At 46.5% G+C, this 9560-nt stretch overlaps 1 pseudogene; it reads left to right on the top strand.

Moving 5' to 3' along the window:
- Positions 1-1794: 1794 nt before the first annotated feature.
- LOC127695703 (uncharacterized) lies at positions 1795-1928 on the top strand (annotated as a pseudogene).
- The last annotated feature ends 7632 nt before the right edge of the window (positions 1929-9560 follow it).

Below are 9560 nucleotides of genomic sequence, written 5' to 3'. Positions count from 1 at the left end.
ATATTTTCATTTCTACCATACAGGTTTCAAAAGGAGCGTGTGTTCAAAGCCAACTCCAGTTACTTGGAAAGTTGGACTATATGAGTTTCTATATTGTGACAGGGTAAGACTGCAGAGATTCCTCCATCTTGTATTCTTGCTGACGCCACTTCAGGTTTAACTCGAGTTTGATCTCTCTGATGGAGAATCCAATGGAAAATTACACAACTCTATTCAAGGAACCCGAGGCCAGGATGTCGTAGCTAGCTTATGTTAGCTTCTCTTAAATTGCCTGCTTGCGCAAACCTCTTCCCCCAGCTAACCACATCAATTTTGGCTTCTGCCAAAGTGCTTTCTTACTAGGACACCCACCCCACAAAGCTGCCAAGTGAGATGCCAGAATATGGTTTCTGCCTTCAAAAAAACCTCGACATACGGGGCTACATGGGTATAGTTTCAGCTGTAATAAAGACTTTCAATTGGCTACAAACTGTGTCTGAGTGGTCATCTCTGGTGGGCTCTCCATAACAATATCAAAAATAAAAACAAAAAACAAAAACAAAAAAAACCAAAGTCAGCTCCTGTCACTGACCAAGCTCTCCAACAGCTTCTCATCTCGGGGAATAATGAAATTCTTACAGTGATCCAGAAGCTGTATTCGATCTGGCTCCAGATCCTCCTTTTGTTTTGTTTTTGGAAATATGGCATCACAACAGTTCTGCAGCTGCCCTGGAACTTACTATGTAACCCAGGCTGTCCTCACCCCCCAGCTCTTTGCACTCACCGGAAGTAGGCTAAACCTTTTCACCCTCCCCTTCACTTTACTTACTGTGGGTCTCTGTTGAAGAATAGAGGCTTTCTTCTACTATACCTTTAAAATACCAGGGCCTGGGGATATAGCTCAGTGTTTGCAGAACAGTTGCCCAGAATACCGAGCCAGCCTACTCTCCCACAAAGCCGCCTATTCTGTTGTGCTGAATTTCCTTATTGTGACTATGCAAGTATTTCTGTTTGTTGTCTGTCCACACTTTCCCATAGCAATGCAAACTGTGAGGAGCTTTACTTGATTTATCTTTGTACCCATAGTACCTAGGATGGTACTCAGGTGTGCTGGGTGCTAGGTAACTATGACTTAAATGTATGGTCTCAGGACGTCCCTTCCTTGCTAAGATTTCAACATGTCAAATAACTCTTCTAAAGAAGGTGACCAGCTGTTCTCAGATTTCCAAGAATGGAAGGACTTCTAAGAATACCTTATTTGGGAATTTCCAGTGCTAGAACTGAGCAAACTGTGATTTGGTCCCACAAACAGATCTGTCATCTTACTTCTAAAGATTTCCTCATCTATAAAGAGCAAGGTAAACCATTGCCTATAATCATACCTATAACTACAACACGTGGGAGCCAAAGGCAATAGGATCAGAAAGTCCAGGACGTTCTTAGCTACTTAGCAAGTTGGAGTCAATCTGGGCTACATGAGACTTTATTTCAAAAGAGAAAGCAAAAAACGCACATGTGCATGCATGTACACACACACACACACACACACACACACACACACACACACACACACAGAGCCAACAAACAATCCCCCAAACAAAAGCCACCAAAAGCTAAGGATGTAGCTCAGTGCTAGAGTGTTTAGCAGTACTGTATGGCTTCTTGTTTGATTCCTGCACCACAAAAATAAACAAGTAAATGAGAAAGAGAGAAAGAAACAGGAAGAAAGGAATAGGAAGAAAAGAAAAAGAAAAAGTGTCTTCCTAACAGTCCAGTGGTGATTAAGGGAATGCATGTGTAAAATAACACAGTCCACCCCCTTGGCGATGGGCAAAGAGACACCTTTGTTGGTGGCGGTGTCATATCAGTCAGGGGCAGAGCACATGGCTGTCCTTTGTCCATCCTAGCTTGATGCTTGGTGGCCAAAGCTGTTTGCCTAGGACGCATAAAAATCAAATCAAATCAAATCAAATCAAATCAAATCAAATCAAATCAAATCTAGGCAGGGTATCGTGGAAAGAGGAAGATGGAGACCAACAGCGGACCTGTGGATGACGCCACCCACAGACCTGTCCTCCAGTGCACAACATAGAAGGTCCATAAACACCGACTGGTGGTGGCCACGCCTCTGCTGGAAAGGTGCATGACTGTAACGCAGACTGCTTTCCTTGTGAGGCCTGAGGAGTTGGGTCTCCACATGACAAGGGCCTGTGGGTTATTTGTACACAACCTCCTGGCCTTTACTGAGGGAAGGCTTGGTTTGCCTTTGCTTTGCCTTTGCATTTTTGGCTTTGCCATTGGAAGATTTTACTTTCACTTTGTGACAGATGTTTCCTCAGAATCAGGAAAGAAAGCTCGGGTTGTGACCCATTCCTTTTTGTCTCTGAGGGTTGTGGGAATGGAACAGATCATTAACCCCAATGTTTGTGAATAAAGGTGATGTGGTTGAGTCAATAGGAGGGCCTGGTCTGGGCACATCTGTTGGGTTTCAGACCCGGTACTAGCAGCCGAGATGCTAGTATTTAAGATACCAAAGTGGACCTGGCCTCCAAGTTCTCCCAGCATTCCTCAGTACCTACCAGTTACAGGTCATGACTGGTATACTCCACCCTCTGCCCTGAACTTTCCCGTCCATGGGATGGGCTTCCCCTCCCCCAGAAGCTCCTCCAGACATTTTGTGTTTTGTCTCCTCTCTCTCTCTCTCTCTCTCTCTCTCTCTCTCTCTCTCCATCTCTCCCTCTCTCTTCTGCATTTTTGTCTTCCTGTAGGTTCACACTCTTTCTCTTCCCCCTCCCCTCTGTCTCTCTCCCCATGGTGACGACTTCTCTCCTGTGTGGGCAGTAAACTGGTACCCCAGTAAACCTACCTTTATACTTTAATATGGCTTCAATTGGCTCATTTTATTGGTACAGAATAACTTGCCAACATCAGCTAACATCCAGATGTTCTCTCCTGATGGGAACTTGGTTCTGACAACCACTTGCCCATCAACCTACTCCAAACAGCAGTCAGATGATTATCAACAGGTTAGGGAGGGCTTACTGGACCTTCGGTTCCGAGGTGAGCCAAGCAGAGACTGACTCAGGTGCCTAAGGCCAAAAGCGCTGGGAATTAGAGGAATTAGATCTCCTGAATAGGATGTGAGGAGGTGCTAGGTGTTGATCATGAGAATTTCCTGGGTATGTAGCCTATCACCGGTCTATACCGTAAGTACAATTGCTGCGGACGGAGCAGGGTCACTTGGTTGTGCAGCTGGGTTGGATGTCGACTGCTTGCTGAAGCCATGCTTCCTCTTTCTTGATACAGTCCGTGTGTTAGCGGAAGCCGTGGAGATTAAGGAAGAGAAGAAAGTCAGAAAGTACAGGGTGCACATTATTGTTAATGTGGGGAGTGTAGCTTTGTGTGTGTGCTCTTTCTTTTGGCTACTTTGTAGGTTCTCCTTTTCTCTCGCTCTGACGATATCATCTCTGGCTCAGCTGCCACCCACGGTCCCCTGTCCGCTAGCCCAACTCGCTTTCAACTGTCCCTCAATCTCTTCTGCTCAATCTCTTCTCTTCTCCAGCCCCACCCAAATCTTCTTTCTTCCTGCATCAACTGTCTTCTCAGGCCCTACTCTTCTGTCTCCTGGACCCCACTCCCCAGTCCTACCACTCCCTCCTCTGCTGACTTTTTATATCCTTTCCTGTTCCCAGACGTCCAAGAGCCAATGGACACCGTAGAACATAGGTTCATTTAAAGGGCCAGGCACATAAAAACCCTTCATACCATAAGAAGTTCTTAAACGAGACTGTATGTAAGAAAATGAATGTAAAACCTCTTTAGCTGTGAACATAAATAAAGGTAGCCTGAACGGTCTGGTGCCAGAGCGTGTGAACAGTACTTCTTGGTACAAGTCTTCTTTTGCGGGTTCCACACATCCTTCTTCGGTCGTGAATCTGGCCGGGGCTGAACTCCAGCAACCCACTTGCTGCCAAGTCACACAGTGTAGGTGGAGAGTCAACTAGGGGCCCCGCCTGCTGCATGGACACCCTGCAATGGGAGCCGCCACAGGGTTCGAGTGTGTGCTGGTCAGGTTGGAGAGAGAGAAGTGGAGAACCTTGAGTAAATGAAGAGAGAGAGAGAACTGGAGACTCCAGGGTAGAGGAGGCTAGTCTGTTGTAGTTGTTCAGCCCTGCAACCTGGGGCCATGCTGCCTCTGAGGGCTACATCTGAGTGCGTGCCTACACAGCAGCTGGGGTCAGCATGGATGTCCGAGGCTCATCTCACCACTAGAGAACACAGCAATGCCCCTGATCAGAGCAGCCACCAGTGGATGACTAGGGGTTGGGCTTAACTGGCCCCGCCCCTCACTGCCCGCCCTCACCTCTCATCAGTAGCCTCATTCAGGGAGAGCAGGCCCTAGTGCATCACCCAGGTACACAGTGGAGCAAGCCATGGTGAGGGCAGGAAGGGGAGGGTCTCGTGAGCAAGCCCTGAGGGTGCGAATGTGAGAGAGCTGCCACTCATCTGTCCTGAGGTGGTGTGGGAGTCAGGGTGATGCCCCCCTCCTGAGCTCCTCACTGCCTGCAGCAGTTGGGAGAGCTGGCCCTGTCCATCTCTAGCTGCAGCACTCTAGAGGGTGGAGTCTGCATTTCATCTGGACAACACATCGGCCTGAGTGAGCCAGCCCGAGGGTGGGTGAACAGGAGAGCTGTTCCAGCTCCTCACAGTCTGCCGCACTTGGGAGAGTGGGTCCGGCATTGGGCAGCTCGGTGGAGCTGGCTCTGGAGGTGTGGGCGCTGGTGAGCTGGCCTCGAGGGCAGGAGGGCTCAGTACGCTCTTGCCCAGGGAAGCGTCCAGCCTAGCAGGGCCAGTGCCGGCGAGCTAGTCCTGGTCGTGGAGAGTGAGTGGGCTGACCAACTCAGCTGCCACCCAGGCACAGATCCAGGCCTCTGAACTGGGCCGTCCCCAAATCTGTATCATTTGCAAATGGCTGGGCTGTGTGAAAGGGCCGACCCTGTTGTTTCAAAGCTTCAGGATCTCCATGACACAGGGCAGCAGCAGGATAAGCAGGCGGGGTCCTGATGAGGATCCAGTGTTGATGATGTCACAGAAGTCAGAGACCTCAAACCAGACCAATGACTCACTGCAGTGAACGTTTGCAAGTGAAGATGTGTGAACAGAGGGATTGTGGGGCATGCAGCTTCCACGATGAGATTTTTTTAATGCTTTTTTTTGGTGTGTGTGTGTGTGTGTTTTATTTGGTGTGGGGAGGCTGCAAACAGATATGAGGGAATGGGGAGATGAGTGGGACTGGGGTGCATGGTGTGAAACTCACAAGAAGTCAATAAAAAGTAACAAAACAAAACAAAACAAAACAAACCACATTCCAAGTTCTGTCAGAGAGACCAAGAGAGTGAGCGAGAGAGCGAGCGGCAGGTCTGCTTTGACACCTATCACCCCTTCTGACTCTAGAGCCTCACTCTGTTGATCATGCACTTTACATATTCAAGCCTCTGTTTAGTTTTGGTCATTTAAAAAGAAGATTTAAAAAAAAAGTTTTATTTGTGTGCATATATGTATTTCCACATACGTGTGTGTGTGTGTGTGTGTGTGTGAGACCATGGAAGTCAAAAAGGAACGTTACATCCTTTGGAACTGGAGTTCCAGGCATTTTTAAACTGTCCAACGTTGGCGCTGTAAATTAAATGTGAGTCCTTTGAAAGAACTGTGGAGACATTGGAATCCAAGAACAGAGTACTATGAGGAGATTTCTGAACGCTTGTGAGAAAACTCTTAAGACACCAAGATAAGAGCCTGGTGCTCTCAGTTTCTTCTAAAGCACAGAATTGTTCTTGGATTGTGCTTTTCTGCCCCTCCAATGTGCAGCAGAGAAGAATGAGCTCACTTTACGTTATTCATTACGATTGGCTATTGTTATTTGCTGTACGGAAACTCATGTTTTAGACATGTGCAGCTTGCTCTTGTGGGGTTATTCGTGTGACTCCTCTTAACCCTCAGAGTATACGCTGTCTGATGCTCTGAATAAAGTTTGCCGTGAAATGAGACTTTAGTCCGCCTCATTTTTAGGCCCCACTTTCCCAAGTCCCACTGCCCGTAGAGAAGTAAACGCTGAGACACCCATCACCCCAGCTCCTGTTTCGTATATCTAAGTGTGTTGTGACTTTTAACAAATCCCATTTGTCACAGGTACGTTTACACTTTGGCTTCTTATAAAGCATTCGAGTTTCAGGTTTCAAATGTATAAAATTTTATGATTAGAAAGCACAATATCAATTCTAAAGTTGAGGACTGGATTTGGGGTTGGGAATCTAGCTGGTGAACCATTCTATAGGCAAGAACAAATCCCTAATATGTAGTGTTAATTAATTAATTAATGGTTACCGCTCTGCCAGGTCTCTGTACCGAGTCCCTGGTAAAGCATGACTCTTAAACTTAAATAGTTAATCAAATATCTTTATGTATATAAAACTCCCAATTACATAATGCCAATTTACAATGATAAAGTCTTATCCTGATGTTTCTAATCTCTCCAAAACACCAGGGATATGTCTGAAGCCATCTGGATATCTGTGCCTCCTCTGCTCTGCTCTGCTGGTCCAACAAACCTCTCTCTCCCTCTCCTCCCTTCACTTCTCATAGTTCCTCCTCCTCTCTGCCCTCCAATCACTGGCCTCTGTCTGCCCCTCCTCCTCTTAGCTCCTCCTCCTCTCTCCCCTCCTTTTCTTAGCTCCTCCTCTTCTCTTCCCTCCAGTCACTGGCCTCTCTCTGCCCCTCCTTTTCTTAGCTCCTCCTCTTCTCTTCCCTCCAATCACTGGCCTTTCTCTGCCCCTCCTTTTCTTAGCTCCTCCTCCTCTCTCCCCTCTAATCACTGGCCTCTGTCTGCCCCTCCTCTCTTAGCTCCTCCTCCTCTCTCCCCTCCAATCACTGGCCTCTGCCCCTCCTTTTCTTAGCTCCTCCTCCTCTCTCCCCTCCAATCACTGGCCTCTGTCTGCCCCTCCTTCTCTTAGCTCCTCCTCCTCTCTCCCCCTCCAATCACTGGCCTCTCCTGGCCTTAATGCGAATGGATAGGAAATATCTTGCAACATTGACACTATAAATGATTCTCTGTTATGCTTGCAGATGGGAGCCTACCATAGCTGTTCTCTGAGAGGCTTCCCCCAACAAGTGACCAAAACAGATGCAGAGACCCCCTCCCCCAGGGAAACATTAGAACGTAGAAACCTGTCTGTAGAATGTTTACCAGATTCCTTACCAGGAAAAGGCTGCTGAGCCACCAAGCAAAGTCTGGAATCTCACTTCAAACTTGAATGACACATTCACTGTGTCAGATTTGTCCCCTAAAATTAAGTATATCAAGGACAAGCAGACTTGACAGCGTACCCCTCTGGTCCTCACACAAGGGAGGAGATGGGAAGATTGGAAGTTTAAGCTTATATTGGCTACTTAGTGAGTTCAAGGCTTGCCTGGACAACAAAACAAAATAAAAGGATGAAAATATAGGAGCAGAGAGAGGGGCTGTTTGGCTCACAATGAGACCCATTCTTTTCTTTTTTCCCATTAATTTATGTATTGATTCACTTTATATCCGTATCCTATTCCTCCATAGCCCCCCTCCATACCCCTTATTCCTTTCTCCTCTGATGAGGGGAACACCCCCTTCCCATACCAACTCATCCTGGCACATCAAGTCACCACAGGACTGGGTACATCCTCTCCCACTGAGCCCAGATGAGGCAGCCCGGTAAGGGGAACAGGATCCACATGAGGGCGACACAGTCAGGGTGAGCCCCTGCTCTGGGACCTGCATGAAAACCGAGCCGCACATCTGCTACACGTGTGTTGGAGGCCTAGGTCCAGCCTGTGCATGCTCTCTGGTTGGTTGTTCAGTCTCTGGGAGCCCCCAAGGGTCCAGGTTAGTTGACTTTTGTTGGTCCTCTGGTGGAGTGCCTGTCCCCTCTGGGTCCCTCAACTCTTTCTTCTGCTTGTCCATGAGACTCCCTGAGCTCTTTCTAATGTTTCCCGGGGGGGGGGGGGGAGGGGTCTCTGCATCTGCTTTGGTCAGTTGTAGGGTGAAGCCTCTCAGAGGACAGCTATGGTAGGCTCCCATCTGCAAGCATAACAGTACCATTTATAGTGTAGGGATTTGTTCTTGCCCATGGGATGGTTCTCAAGTTGGGCCAGTCACTGGCTGGCCGTGTCTTCAGTCTCTGCTTCATCCTTGTCCTTGCACTTCTTGTAGACAGGACACATCTTAGATTGAAGATTTTCTGGGTGGAGACATGTTACTTTCAACTACAGATCAATATAAAAAACTTTCCATGACCTTTCCAGCCATTCTTTCTGTTGACTCAATAACAGGCATGTTTAAATACCATCCTTTGTCTTAATGTTTTGGAGGATAGACTAGATATTCCTTTAGGGACTAAGCTCATTACAAATTACCTTATGACAATCTTTTGGAGCTGGAGAGATGACCTAGCAGTTAAGAGCACTTGCTTCTTTTCCACAGAAACCAAATTTGATTCACAGTACATACACTGAACAATTCACAACTACCTGTAACTCTAGCTTCAGGGCGTCTGACAGCCTCTTCTGGCCTCTTTTTATACACCTCAACATGCAGGACTTGCCCACACACAAACAAGCACACACACATACAATATTTAAATAAAATAGTTAAAAAGACTATCCTTTTCTGACTGTGAAAGTAATACAAGATTGTATTTTTGTTTTTTAAAATCTGAAAATAGAGATGGAGCTCTATCTCAGTGAGAGAATTCTTCCTTGACATGCATAAGTCCCCGAGTTTGATCCTTTTGCATTGCAAATTATGAAATATCTGGTAATGAGGAGTGGGGCAGGAGCCAGGGCACCTGAGCTGTGCATTACTTGGAATGAGAGCAGAGAGTGCATCCTTTAAGCATTTAAGTTGGGTTTAGATTTATTATTGACATCAAATAAGATCACGTATCTGATTTCAGAAGATCAACGGAGAAAGGTTCATCGTTCAGCCTTAAACAGGACATCTTTATCAACTCCAACATAGCCTAGAAACAACCCTGGGGGGGAGGGAACAGAATGAAAGAGCTAATGGTTGGGGAGGTGTGCTGTGAACTGCTGTCTTCTGGTCACAGTGTACTCACTGTGTTCATAAACTCACTGAAGCTACGGCCACCTGCACATGATCCTAGATAATCAAGCCAAAAAACGTAGGCAGTGCTAAAGACTCAGTTAATTTTTTAAAAAAAAGTCCTGGTGATGGGAGGGTGATGTTTGGGGGGAGTATCTTGAACAAATAAGAAGGGGTAGTTATGATCAAGTTACATTGTATACATGTATGAAATTACCAAAGAATAATAAAAACATTACCAAAACCCCAAATAAAACAAAACAAAAAACAAAGGAAAAACTCATTACCAATCCGTTTTCACTTTTAAACACTTAAAATATATCATTAAGACTTCAATCCTATATTTACACTTTTTCAGAAGCTCCTAAAAAATGAAACTTTTGTGAGTCTCTCTTGACCTAGGAAGACCCTGGTGGCACTAAAACACTGCCTTCCAGAAGCCTCTGAC

The sequence above is a fragment of the Apodemus sylvaticus genome, chromosome 10 (assembly GCF_947179515.1).
Source record: "Apodemus sylvaticus chromosome 10, mApoSyl1.1, whole genome shotgun sequence".
NCBI classification, from domain to species: Eukaryota; Metazoa; Chordata; class Mammalia; order Rodentia; family Muridae; genus Apodemus; species Apodemus sylvaticus.
This window is presented reverse-complemented; position numbering and strand designations above follow the sequence as displayed.